This window comes from Trachinotus anak, unplaced genomic scaffold, assembly GCF_046630095.1.
Source record: "Trachinotus anak isolate AG129_WGS33_773 ecotype Australia unplaced genomic scaffold, CSIRO_AGI_Tana_v1 ptg000025l, whole genome shotgun sequence".
NCBI classification, from domain to species: domain Eukaryota; kingdom Metazoa; phylum Chordata; class Actinopteri; order Carangiformes; family Carangidae; genus Trachinotus; species Trachinotus anak.
In genome coordinates, this window is record NW_027273876.1 from 11,009,083 (window position 1) to 11,023,882 (window position 14,800).

Consider the following 14,800-nt stretch of genomic DNA (forward strand, 5'->3'; position numbering starts at 1 on the left):
TTCACTCAAGAAATGTCAACCAGCATCCATTCCTCTGGGTGCTGTCGACTGCTGAGTGACAGAAAAGGATCATGGGCTCATGAACTGCTGACACTGAAGACTGGCTGTGACTGCGGTAAATGTTTTATTTTCAATAGTCAATAGTTTTTAAGAATGAACAGCTACAAAATGATACATCTCATCTTCTCACTTTGAGACTTTTTTTTTTTTTTTTTCATTGATTTTTCCATTTTGATTTTATTCCCGTATCTCTGCATTTACTGTTTGGTGTGTGTGAAGCACTTTCACCTTGCATTCCCTGTGAACAACACCTTTCACCACCACGAGAATTCATGACATTTGAAGGGGAAATTCTTGGTTTGAAATCACTCCACTGTGGTCTTAAGTGAAGGTAGTCCAAAAAAATATACAGACTACAAACATATTTCTCTCACTGTTTCTCTCATTCCTGCCACCCCTGTGAGACTGTGTTAATTCTGCATGTGTGTGTGTGTGTGTGTGTGTGTTGGCAGTCCCTAGCCCAAGCCTGCTGCTAGTTGCACTGACACGATGCTGGACTGCACAGTCACCGGCAAATTGCGTGTGTCAACCATTTCTCTCTCTGTGACTGTGTTTTCAAAAAATAATGTGTGCGCACATGTGTGACTGTGTAGAGTTCAGTTTATGTGTGGGTATGTGAGCCTGTGGGCATGTATTTTTGTGTACCCATATATTTTGTGTATTCTGGGCGTGCTGGTGTTGATGTTTCTGTGTGTCCGTGTGTGTGGCTTACCCAGTTGCATGCTGTCTCATCCTGTTGTCTTTCTCATTCTTATAATGTTTGTGCTGAATAAATCAGCTGGGAGCCAGAGAAGGAAGCAAATCTTCTAGAAACTCAAGGATCCCTTCTCCCCACACTAAGAGGAAGCTTTTATTACAGCAGAATATCCATGCTGTCGCCACAAAACCCTCTGAAGCTCCAGTTTTTGTGTTATAGCTCCTTCAGTTCAAGGTCCGCGTTACCCATGCCCTTAGGAACCATAATACCAATTCAAATCCTATTCTATTATATACTTTCAAAATCGTACAGGATAACCTGTCCTATTATAGGCCTTATTTTACTTTCACTATTTATCAGCTATATACTTAAACCAACAAATAATTTATTCTGCAGACAGAAACACAGAGCAGACGAATGGATACTTTTCAACAGGTGACACTGTGTCAGGACAAGATTACAGAGGATATCTCACATGTGCTGTTCATCCACTGCGTTTTTCTTTTCAGCTTTTGATGCAGTGACTCTAAAAACAGCACTAACTCATTGTCCCAGCACGGCTTCTTTTCACACAGGAAGAAACAAAGCATCTAATTTTTGATATTTGCTGCATTTGATTTCTTACCGGCGGTGAATAACAGCGGTCTCCAGATTTTCTGATGAAGGTAAAACAAGTTTACGAGAGAGCACTGAAGCTTTGTGATACACTTTTGATTAGTCCTTGGACAACTTTCCAGATAGTGTGGTGTGGAAAGTAACAAAACAGAGCCAATTGTAGGGAAATTTTTTACACCAAATTCTGCCATTTTGATGATGTTTTCATTCAGCTTATGTTGCTTCATATTTTCACATTTTAACACTGATATACATAGATAAATATTGAATTCAGCAGCTTGATCAGTAGAACCGTTCTGACTTTTGAAAATCAACTGACAGAGGCTCAAAACTGACGGACAAGTTTTTAAAGTGATTTGTTTTTGTTGCCTGTGTAATTTTTTATGCATATGAAGCATATCGTTTGCACACCTGTCAATCGACGGGTGTGTCAAAGAAGACCAAAAAAGCAAAAAACTCCTACATGCTGTCTTGTACACTTGCAGTTAAAAAAACGATTTATATAAGGTTTCAGTGCACAAATCCTCATCAGGTTAGATTTTAACTTGACAGATAACTTTTCAAGGTGATTTTTTGTTATCCATGTCATTGTTTATGAATGAAAAAGTTTTCTCTCTTCCAATTGTGTGGACAACCTGCTCTGCCTCCTGAGGCACAGCCATACTTACCTGATTATATGATTATATGCTGTTTCAAACTTTTGCTGTCTGGCAACTCACTCAAACGTCAGTGAATTGAACTCATCCAGAGAGAGATTCTTCAGCAAGCAATTGTACTCACATTGCATGAAGTATAAAGGTGACAAAATGTCCATTGACTGATTATTATCTCAAGCACTTTTGGAAGTGAATGGAGAGCAATTACAATCTCGAAGGAAGAACATCAGTCTGAAAACGTAAAAATGCATTGGCAAAAGGTTAGCAGCCTAATGTACTCAGTTTGGAGATAATGAGTCACAGCAGGTGGTCTTGCAGAGGACCCTACATACTCACCGGGAAAGTCCTGCAGGCTGTTTTGTTCAGCTGTAGTTGAAACAGTTAAACCTAATTTTCCTTTCTCCTCTAAAATAATGCCTGAAAACCACTCCCATTGTTACTCCAATAGATTCATTCAGTCACCTCATGCCAATCCCTATGTCTCTGCCAGCCACTCAGCCAAGCATTGCCAGTCCCAATGTGCCAGTGCTGGCTCAGCACACAAGATCCCTGCGTGTACTGAATACAGCCTGTGTTTGTGTGTGTGCAGACAAGTGTCCTGTTTGCATGCATATGCATACACAAACAAGTGTCTGTATGTGTGTAGACTCATATGTGTGCTGTATGGTTGTACGTGAGAGTGTGTGACTGCAAGTGTGACTCTGTGCTTATATGTGACTCGATGCCATTGTCCCTCGGGCAGTCAGTCAGCCTGTAAGTATAGCAGTCCAACACTTTGGTCCTGTGTAAAATATCTCATCAACTCAATTGACCAACACTCCAGTTCATAACAAGACACACCTGAAACACTTATAATGAAGTTCCCATTAGGGTGACAGGCAATTCCTACCGCAAAGAAAGTGAATCTAATTGATTTTGGTTACCCCCTGACCTTTTCATGATGGTTACACTGAAATTCCCAGCTGTACCATGACATACTTCAAAATATGTAAAGTGGACTACCACCATATTCTCTCAGCAATTCTGCGCTCTTCAGAGGATGCACCCTTTGGATTTTAATGACCCAGTGACCTCTCCTCGGGCACCAACTGCCGGGCAATGTGTGTGCTTGTTACACATTATATCTAATAGTCTAAAGGGCAGATAGTCATGTCATTTACTGAGCAAATTTATGCCTTCCATGGAAAGGGTCATTTTAATATTGACAACTCTCTGACCTTCCCACCAGCACCACACTTAAGCTATCATTTACACATATGCAAGACGGCGGATGAGATAAAAAATCAATACAGAAATATATTGCAATACTTACTCCACTGATAAATGACTACATTTATACCAATGCTGACACTTTCTCCGGTAATATTAGTCACACACTGTTACAGTATTGATTTGATTTAATAGGAGGGACAGGTGTGTCCTCTGTTAACCATGGCTATCTGAAGTAGAAGCTTCAGTCCTCTAATGGCCACTTGGTGTTGGCTAGATGTTTAAGTTCAAAGAAGAGAGAGACAAATGAACTGTTATTTAATATTTTTACCTCATCCCTACCCAGGCGTTCTCCCCTTAGACACTAGCAAGTCATAAAACTATATCCAACTTTCAAGAGAAGAAGATAAAGAAGCCCCTAAGACATTCAACAAAGTGCATCAGTCTCTGTGGGAAAGACTAAAGGCCAGATTACATTAGTTACATTTGTGGCAAAATCAGGTCTTTTCAATGAAATTGCTCTGGTATGTGGATTCAATTGCAGGGACACAGTAAATCCATGTGAATCTCTGGCAATGAGTTGCTCAACTTTGATGAAGAAATCAGTCAGAAACGGTACAAATACGTCTTTTGAGTAAACTATGTGAACTTAGTGTTCTGTCAGTGACCTCGCTAACAGCCTTGCTGACCGACAACTGTTAGCCTGCTAATTGAGCTAGCATTTTCATAGCTTGCTAGCCATTAGCTCATAAGCTACAGTCCGGTAGTTCATCAATTATCCATGCTAGCAGTCCCTACATCACCGTGCCTCTTGCTCCTTTTTCTAGTTCATGAATTTGTGCAAATTAATTCCACTGTACCACTGTTTGATTGGGTATTAATGTAAAATATGCTATTCAGAGCAGCTATAGTAAAAGCATTGGGAACTGCAGCACAATCAGGTATGTCAGGCGATTCTGGCAGGAGCAGCAATTATGTGTATGAAAATGTTCCTTTAATTATGACCATGATGTAACACGGTGTGCATTTTAGATTGAATGTGCGGCACAGAAAACTAGAAATTGTTTACTGTTTTGTGCCATTGTTCAGTTGTCTTTACTCTGACCCCTCTGTCTCTTCCTTTCTTTGTCTTTGTAATGTCAAAAACTGCTCTACACTATGAATCTGTGTTTTTTCTTGTTTTTCTCCCCTCGCTCACTCTCTCTCTCTCTCTCTCTCTCTCTCTCTTTCTGTCTCTCATTCCCTCTGTTTTTTCATCCAATGAGGAAAAAGGACTGATGCTCTGTTGCTCTCTCGCTCTCTGTCCGTGTGTCTGTCTTTGTGTGTTGCTCCACATCTTTTACCGTTGTCAAAAATAGACCTGTTCACTCCTGCCCTTTTTTTCTTTCTTTCTTCCTTGCTCTTTGCCTCTCTCTTCCTCTCTGTCTTTCATGGATGTCATAAAGACATTTGTGTGCTCTGAATGTGGAGTAGAGGTGATGTTTGGCTGTTTTGAAGCAGAACTGTCTGTCTAACCATGTGAATACGGACTGAGACCTATTGATTTCTGGTTTACGAAGGGATCAGAAGCTAATCTGTATGGCAAACACACACACACAGGGATGCGTGCGTACACACACACACACACACACACACACACATGCACATGCTCACATTCTGTGACAAATATTTTCCACCAATTACACTAAATACATGTTTACACCAATATTCACAAGAAAAACCTGTTTAACTTTTCATGGAGAATCATGACTTTTATATTGAAGGGGAAGCATTTGGGCATGCAAACACAGAGTTCAGTTTAGGTCACAACAGCAGTGAAAGGTGTGGACTCAAAAAGTGTTCATTCCTGCACCTGTCAGAAGCATCTTCGCTATCTCTCTCACACACAAACACAATTTACGTGTTCACAGTTTGGCATCCGATGCATGCATGCACACGCGTGATAAAATGTGTGAAAACAAGCGCATGGTACTGCATGTACACACAACCATCAAAGCATAACGTACAAACACGAATAAATCAAGATGAACCGTTCCATCATTTTCCATGCGAAGCGCTCTGCTGAGTCACATGCAGCCTGACACTCCCAATAATGCAGCTCGTCTTTCATTAATTCCAGCCCTTTCTCTCCTCTACCCACTCTTCCTTTTATTTATTCAGTTTATCTGCCTCTTCTGCCTTCCGTCATGTTGATTTGTGGTGAAACTCAGATTGAAGACTGGAGCTAATCTATCTAAAGTAAATCAAACTCAAACACATCAGTCATCTTAAACAGACTTGTCCGTCTGACCTCAAAGCTTTCCAAAAGAGTATGATCATGCTTAGTTTCTAAGATGAAATATTTAAACTGATGTAATAACAGAGTTTGTCAGGTAACAGATTGATGGGATTACAGTAAACTTTTGAAAGACTTTTGATTGTTGTGATCTGGGGGATGGTCCAATTATTTTTGAAACTAAAAGCAGACTTAGTAATAGAATAAGAGGTATGTCTCTGTGTTGCACTTTTTGTCACGCTGATTTGTGATGAAATTGGGAGGAAATAATGTCCCAAATGGAGCAAAACTGTTTCCTGAACTTAAGCAGAGTTATCTGTCTGACCCTAAGGCTGCTTCTGCTGCAGTCAGAGTGAGAATTGTTTTCCTCCAAGCTTAAAATTTTCTGCTTTGGCACTCCTCAAAAACTGGTGCAGCATCCAAAGTTAGGTCACTAGCTGATTTAAATGGCGTACTACATTTTTCTGGAGATTCTGGTGCCAGACAAAATGTATTTATAAAGTTCTTTTCTTAAACAGGCTTTTCACCATGTTCAAAAGATTATAAATGCAGGTAAGAGGAGGAGAAAAAACAAGATAGATAGGACAAGAAATAGAACCAAATACAAATAAAGACATGGCAGGATATTGTTGGCAGGTTTTAGATTGCACTGTGACACTGAATGAAGTAAGTGCCTGTTTTCGTTTTCTTTCCAGTTGCATCCCGCATAAGGTAAATCGCACATAATCAGTTTGGGAAACTAATATGAGCCAACAGCCAATAAATGCTAGTAAAATTTGACTGTGGTTGTTAAGCTTCATCTACTTCTATGGCCACTTTGGCAGATACCCAAACCACCATATGGAGTTTCACTTACAGCACAAAATTAGTTTGGCTGCTAGAATAATGGAAGTGATTGATGAATGTACAAACCACCATGGCCAAAATCCAAAAGAAGATTTGTTTTCTGCTCAGAATATAGTGAAGAAGGACAGGGAGTTTATATAGCTGCATGAACAGACACAGCACAAACTGTATGTATGTGCCGGTACATTAGTGTCCATGGTTACAAATAATAATATCATGCAAAACGAAACTCATTCCTCTGATGAAAAAGTTTAATTGGAATTTGTTTATCTAAAAAGAGAAAAATAAAGTAGTGAGTAACACAAACTGATGCACAAGTTGGTTAACTACTTTTTAAAAAATGCTAAAGTAATAGTCAGACATTTTGGGAAATATTCGTCATTGCTTTCTTGCCGAGCATTAGCTGAGAAGATTGATACCACTCTGTCCTTTAAATATGAAGCTACAGCCAGCAGCTGGCTGTCTTAGCTTAGCATATAGACTGAAAACAGGGGAAAATAGCTAGCCTGGCTACAAGATCCCCCTAACAGCAGCCCTGAAAATAACATACTATTTACGAGCCCTTGCTACCTTTGGACAGTAGGCTAGCTGTTTCCCTTGAGCTCGGTTCACTGGTTGCTGCGTTGTAGCTCCATATTTAGCAGACATAGGCTTCATGAGAGTAGCATTAATCTTCTTCTCATCCAACTCTCACATCATTTCCTTAAGAAAATACATTAACCGTTTGTAATGATGTTGAAATAAATTGCATTTAATTGCAATAAGGAGACAGAACAACTTTAAGTTCATCCATTGCTTCAATGGATGAACTTAAAGAGGAGCTTCTCCTCATGAAATTCATTTGCCTCCTAAATTTTCAGTCCTGGTCGTGAGTCAATGAATTGAATTTTGCACCGCTTGCTTTTATTTACTGGAGCGAAATTACTCTTGAGGTCTGAAACTGACTGGCTGAGCTGATATAAGGATTAACAGGATGTAACAGCGAAGAACACATTTTGAACAGCGTATTTTCAATGTGTTCAAAGTGAAATGTGTACTTTGAACTACAGCTAAATAATATGTGTACTGTAAGCTACTTGTTAGTGATGAATTTTGTATTTGGGATGTTACTGTTTCTGAGCACAAATGAATTACAGTTTATATTCACACTACGCTCATGCAAGTGTCTTATTATTTTCTACTTGACAAGTTTGGTTCTGGAAAAAGGAAGCCACAGATTAATTTACTCAGCAAACACAGTGATGCATTTTTATACATATGTGTACTTCAATTGATGTAATTTATTGCGGCCTCATTCTTGGCTATGATTTTTAGAGTAAGATACATGCTGGTTGTTTTGTAATTGTCGGGGAGGCAGTGGCAGAGCGTTTGAAGTGAAGAGACATGTATGCTGTAATAGATTATGAACACTAAGCTCATGTGACAAAGCTCATCTGATTCAGTGTTGAAATCACTTGCCTTGTCCCATTTAAATTGTCCATATTTAGACTGAAAGCCATTTTCATTAATGAATCAGTTTCATTAAACACATTCACAACTACAATTGAGATGAACGGTACAATCTCATAGTTTGTTGATTGGGACTCAGAAGACCAGTCATATCTGGCTTCCAGACGCAGTTCTTTTTCATCTGAAGAATTTGATCATTCTATAGGTGAAAAGTAGCTTAGATCATATACAGTAGGTGTTAAAACTCACAGTTTTTTCTTCCAATTATGGCCTTTCTTAATCATCTTATATAAACCGAAATACACACTTAACCAAAACCCTAACCCAACCTTATCCAAAATTTAAACCTAACCTTAACCAAAAAACAGGTATTAACCCTAAACTGAAATGGTTTACCTTATGAAGACAAGCTGTTTGTCCCCAGTTGGGAGGTGAGGCCCCATAATGTTAGTGCAGGAACAGATACAACATGAGTGAAACAATTACATAACCACACACACACACACACACAGTCTCCTTCCCTCTCTCACCCTGTAACCGTCTTTCCAAACTCAATCAGTCAGTTACCCGTGGTTGGCCTGGCCATGTGTTACTGCAGGAAGCAGCCAGCCAATCAGATGACAGGCTCATTGGACAGACACAAAATGCCTTGTTCTTGCAAGAGCTCCAGAGAGAGGCACGAGATAGGATATATATATGAAACCATATTCTTCAAAACTTCAACTTACTTCAACTTCAAATAAAACTATGGAAAAGTGTAAGATATGGGACCTTTAATCGTAGTTAAGACTATTGAAGTATTTGCAGGTGTCCTCCTTAAGAGTTGACATCTCAGGAAGATACAAACCCAGACAGGTACAGTGTGTCTGTTCCTTGTTCTGTCACATTCCTCTTCAGGAGTTGGGAGAACAAGAGAGTGAGTCAGAGTGAGAGAGCAATAGAAAGGCAGACAGAAAGGAAAGGTGAGATGGAGGTTGTCCATGGTTGCAGATGTAATGGTCATTATTGTAAAGTCAATGTTTCGATCTCCCACAACAGCCATTTTCCACCTTGTCCTTGAACAAGACACTGAATCCTGCTTGCCTGACTTTTAACCACACAAGGATGGACAAAGGCGGGAGTATAGTTTGGGTTCTGTTATTTTTTCTCCTCTCCTCTCCACGTGTTTTTTCCCCATTCCTCCTTTTTAAATGGCGCCGCAGATGGCTGCCTCGGTGTTTTGGTGCGCTCTGCACCATTCACTAGAACAAATTCCTTGTACGTGAAAACATACTTGGCAATAAACCTGATTCTGAAATGACAATTTGCCAACAGCACAGCCATCCAGCTTCAATATTGAAAGCTCTATGGCAAAATCTGGCAGAGAGAGAGAGATAACAGTAATTAGTGGAAGGTGAATGCAAATACTGTTGTTCGCTCTGCTCATCATGGCTGGCAACATGGCCAAATATTATCAACAAACAAGACCCCGCGATTGCATGATTTAAGAGGGAGGATCCGCCAATCAGAACAAAACCACCCGTTTCATTTTCTGAGTTGTTGGCAACATCAAAGTAGCGTCCTGGACTCTTTGATGAAAAGATGTTGATTAGGACCCAGAAAACCAGGCCTGCAGTAATTCCAGAGGCAGGGGAGAGACTGGTGCTGCCTTCTCCAATTTAACCATGGGGTTTTGGGTTTATCGCTGATTTTCAAAAAGTTTTAACTTGTGGTGGATCCCACAAGCCAGTTTACCTGTAACATTACAACATGAATTTTTTCTAATGTCAAAGCAACAAAAATAACAAAGGATATATCATATATCTATCTAAGTCTATGTGTTCATGTGGAAATCCCTTCTTTGTTTGTTTCATCATCACCCTTGTGGGGAGCCAGTTAGCTCAGCCTCAGGCTAGACGTTTTTACAAGGAAGACAGTCCATCAAGATGACTGACAAGCATGTGGATAGATTGCATAGCCTCCATCCTGTCATAAGACATGATTGTTTAAATGTTTCTGCAACACACTCGGTAAATATGCACATACAGATTGGATGAAACCATGAATTAAATTACGTGATGATTCTTTTGAATGTGCACTGCTAACACTTTTAAATAAATGGTTAATGTCACTCCGGGGAAAAATCGACAAATCGACTTTGGTGCCCCCTAGTGGTAGTTTCAAAAAAATAATAGCGGACAGCAAAACACCAATGTTGGACAGTCCACTTCCCCTAGTAATCAGATGCAGGGACACTGAGATAAAAAGGGTCTCCACTGTGGACTGAGAGAAACAAAGACAGTCAGAAACACACAGACACATAAAAAAGCAAAGAAAAAATCTTACTCCTTGTCAATTATCATCTAATCCACTGATTATTGAAGCTGAATGCAAAACATAGACAGTCTAATAATTACTCTGCAGTTTTTTAGAAATATTTACTCTATAGTTGGAGTGATGACTTATTTGACAGTCGTCTGTCAAGACAAATTGAGTTGAGTTGAGTTTGGATAAAGAAATGCATAAGTGACAGAGAATGAGACAAGGACAGAACAATAATCTGAGAGACAGTGAGTCAGAAAAACTGAAAGACAAGAGTCAGCAGAGAGAAAGAGAGGTGCCAGGATTGTCGCTCATTCATCCAATCTCACAAACAACGGAGTTACAGACACTGAGACAGACGAGGGAGATGGGGAAGAAGAAGAGAAAGCGAGGCAAAGCGAGGAGGATCTTGTTCAGCAGAGAGATCACAGCAATACAGATCTATTTACAGATTAGAAACGGTTCTGACTGTGTGTGTGTGTTTGAGTGTGTGTGTACTGCAAGGCATCAGCACAACGCAATCACACACAATTACACTCACACACACACACACACACACACACACACACACACACACACATACACACGATTGCATGATCACATCTACACTCGCATACACATATATATACACACACACACACACACACACACACACACACACACACACACACACACACACACACAGCAAACATAGGCTACCTTTGGTTCCTCATCCCCTGAGCAGAGAGCAACAAATTGCCATACTGCAGTTTGTTTGGCTGGGATTGTGATGTATTTTGCTATTGCAGGTGTTTTTGTGCCATCTACAGGCCTGGGTCTGAACATGTGACATTCATTTTTAGGGATTAAGTTATACTTCCTAAAATTTAAAATGTTAATTATTTGCTAATCCAAAAATGACATGCAATTTGCAAAAGACATGATAACTGATAGAGTATCTGGAATAAAAAAGGCCTGGAGCACAGTTATAGATAAGGTGCAGTAAATAATGTTTTAACATAATGCATTTCTTGCTGTTTAATTTGCAGAACTTTGTTGAACAGGAGGCGGTCGCAGTCGAAACATTTAAATAGTCTGTGCCCAGGCAGCTGTCACTCACAGGATAAACAGGTTGTGGGCTTTGCTCAGATCTCACCAATGGCATATTACCACAACAAATTGTATAGAAATATCCATCATAAAAACACCAGTGAAAGCCTATATGACTAAACAATGAGGCTGCCCTGATATTAACAAAATGTCACTGATGTGCAGGGCCAGGCAGGTAGCAGGTATCAGCCATAAATCCAGATGTTTGGTCCTGGAATGACAGCTGTGCTCCATTAAACCACTCAATGCTTTGAGAGCGAGTGAGCCACAACCTGTAGAAAACTGAACAAAGAGGTTGCTTTGCATCTGTTTCACTGATATTTAGCAGGTGAACAAAAGATTCACACCGACATCCTCTCTCTTGGTGTAGGCCCACAGTGTGCAAGCTAAGATGTACAATTGAGAAAAAAAAAATCTGAATCATTAATTAAAATAATGTATTATAAAACATGGTCAGGACAGCCATGATTGGAAGTCTCATCTTAATAACAGCTGCTTTGTCTCAACAGGAGCAGCTTGATTATTGTAGATAAGAAATACCCAGAGGAATGGATTTGATCATCATCAAAATATGTCCACCTATGGAATGATCATGTTTAAACAGATGGATAATCAATATTACAAGAAATAAACAAGTGACTACAGTAGCTATGTTTGTGTCATTCATTGTGAGCGGTGGGAGTCACATTTAAAGACCTTTGAGGATGTTTTTTTTGTTGTTGTTGTTTTTTTGGAGCATTTTTGCCTTTAATGTAATAGGGACTGTGAGAGAGAGAGAGACAGAAAAGTTAAGGAAGAGAGAGGGGACAACATGCAATAAAAGGCCCGGGCTGGATTCAAACACAGGCCACTGTGGTACAGACTGAGCTTATATGGTATGCACTCAACCAGGTGAGCCACCAGGGTGGCCCTTAAAGAATCTTTAAACAGTCATACTATTTCCATTCATTTCTACCCCCACCAAGGAGGTCACATCACCTGTGTCTGTTTTTTCTTGTCAGCTGCAGTTCACAAAAAGCACTAAACCAATTTGCACCAAACTAAGTGTTTTATTTTCCGTACAGTTTGTTTACTCCTCAGCCTCCTCTAAAGAAGAAGTGCCCAGACGTCCAACCAACAACAGGAGGACGAAGAAGGTGCCCGAACAGAGGGAGCGTAAAGAAAAAGCTCCCTCTGTGAAACATGAGGAGAACCAGCAGGAGAAGCCCAAAGATATCTTCAGCTGTGTGAAAAGCATCATTAACAGACTAATTCCTGAAACCCTCCAGGATTCAATAACACAGCTGAAGGGGCTGAAAATGGAGACCGAGGAGAGTCATCAACACCATCTTTGAGAGGGCCACACTGAGGCCGAACTCACCTGCCCTCTGCACCAACATGTGCCAATCTGTCTCAAAGGTAAGTCATGCGTCTATGATGGATCCTAATTTGATCTTTTGTCTTATCAACATAACTTGCTTCATGAGTTCATGTTCTCTCATAAAGCAGCAAACACTGATCATTTTCCATATAAATATCACTATGTTTTCCAAAGAATGTGAGTTGAACTTGTCTTAACAAGGGTTCCTTATGGTTTTCTCCTCTTCAGATCCAAGTCTCAACTACAGCTGACTCTACGGAAAAATCCAGACTCTTGTGCCTCTTACAGAGGCTAGTGTGCTGCTGGGACACATCCTCTGTCTGATGTCCAACAACAGTCCATCCTCTATATCCCCTGCCTCGACTCCCACTAACCCCCAGCTTCCCCCAGCTTCATACCCATCGGGGGACTTGTGAACCCTGCCCCCCCGCCCCCAGTCTCCCCCTCTCCCACCACCCCGCTGCTTCCACTGTCTCTCTCTCTCTTCCTCTCTCAACCCAGCCAGCCGAGGCAGACGGCCACAGTTGACAGATATCGATGATTATGTTGTAAATTGCAGTACTAATCAGGTTGTGAATTTAATGTCAGTCAGTGAAGTATGACAGTAATCGCCATGTTGAAATCATCAATACATTCAACTTAATTTACCTGCCTTCGCAACAGACAGAATGGGTGAATTATTTTCTACATGACAACAAACTCAAGTGGGTTTTTGAGGTAGCTCATGAGAGTCCCAGAACAGTTATAAGATTACATTTTAATAACCTCTGGGAGAAATTGAGTCTTTTTCAGATCCACGGCAGAAATTGGATACAACCACAACAAAACAAAACTGACTGCTAGATATAGAGATAGACATAGACATACAATGTATGAGATGTTGCATTAACTCACCAGAGACGTGCTGTGTGTTGTTCCATTGGAAATTTCATTTAGTCTTCATCCTCTGCCCCTCTGCTGCCCCCAGGGTGTGCAGCTGAGCCAGCTGTGTCACCAGGACAGTCATCCTGCCTGCATCCTAAGACTTGGTGCTGGAACGAAAAGAGCACTGACCACGAGTAATTGGTGGAACATGTTGTGTGTTACATTGTGTTGAAACACCTGAGCCTCAAGAGGAATGTGCTCCTCTGCCCTCTCCTCTCTTGTCCTCTGCCTCTTTATTGTCAATTCAACAGTTGTTTATGAGCTTTAGGTATACAGGTTATTGGTCTGCACTAGTACTATAGATGGAAAGGTCCAACAATTGTTGGTAGCATCCTTTTCCTGTTGACATTAAGCATCCAGTGACAGGATAATACCACAGTGCAAATATGAAGTGGAGACAAAAACAGCTCCAGGCTGCACTTTAAAAAAAATGAAGGTCACATCTATATATCATCTTCTATTTTAGATAAACTGCATGTTTCAGCTAAGAAGGGATCAAAGGAGATTGTACCATTTGTAGCACAAATGGTTGTACAGATGCATTTGGCACAAATGTTTAGTAATCTTGAGGATGCTCCCCAAATGAATTCAAGCAGCATGTCACAGACTCCAGTAAACCTCCCTTGGGGTAAACAGAGGATGCACGATGCATGAGATGTCACAATTATTATTAGCCATCATGCTATGAATGATCAGCAGGGAGAACTCATGAGCTGTCGGATCGTTTGGTCCAACTAACAAACCAACTTGTTGGAATATAACTGGCAATCTCATGAGTTGCCAAACAATGATCAGCTGATAGTTGAAGTTGTTTGTTGAAGTGGTTTACCAGAACTAAAGCCAGAAATGCACAAACTGTCAGGAAAGGTAAGTAAAGTTGGTAATGAAAGCATTACTTTCCAGTTGTCAGGCTATTTTGTTCAACTAAAGGGACGTATACCTCCACAGACATCAGGTGTGGTCTCCGTGACTCACGCCTCAATGTTCAACAGTCAACGTTTGTCTATCAGACTACCCAACAAGTTGAAAAATCCTGCTAAATGGGTTCCCAGTGCATTAAGAAGAGATGCCAAGGCATCCTGACCAAGCATCCATATGTGACGAGTCACATATATTTGTTGTTTTTTTTTTTAAAAAAAGCTTATTGTAATACATTAAAAAAGTTTTTTTAATGTATGTATTACAATATATCTCAAATAGAGAATTAAAATTAAGAATTGAAATATAAATCTAGCAATTGCAGATGCTACTCTCCAATAAGTAAAGAAAAAAAAACCCTGTGTTTGTCTTCTCTCTTTCCAATGTAATGTATTTTATAT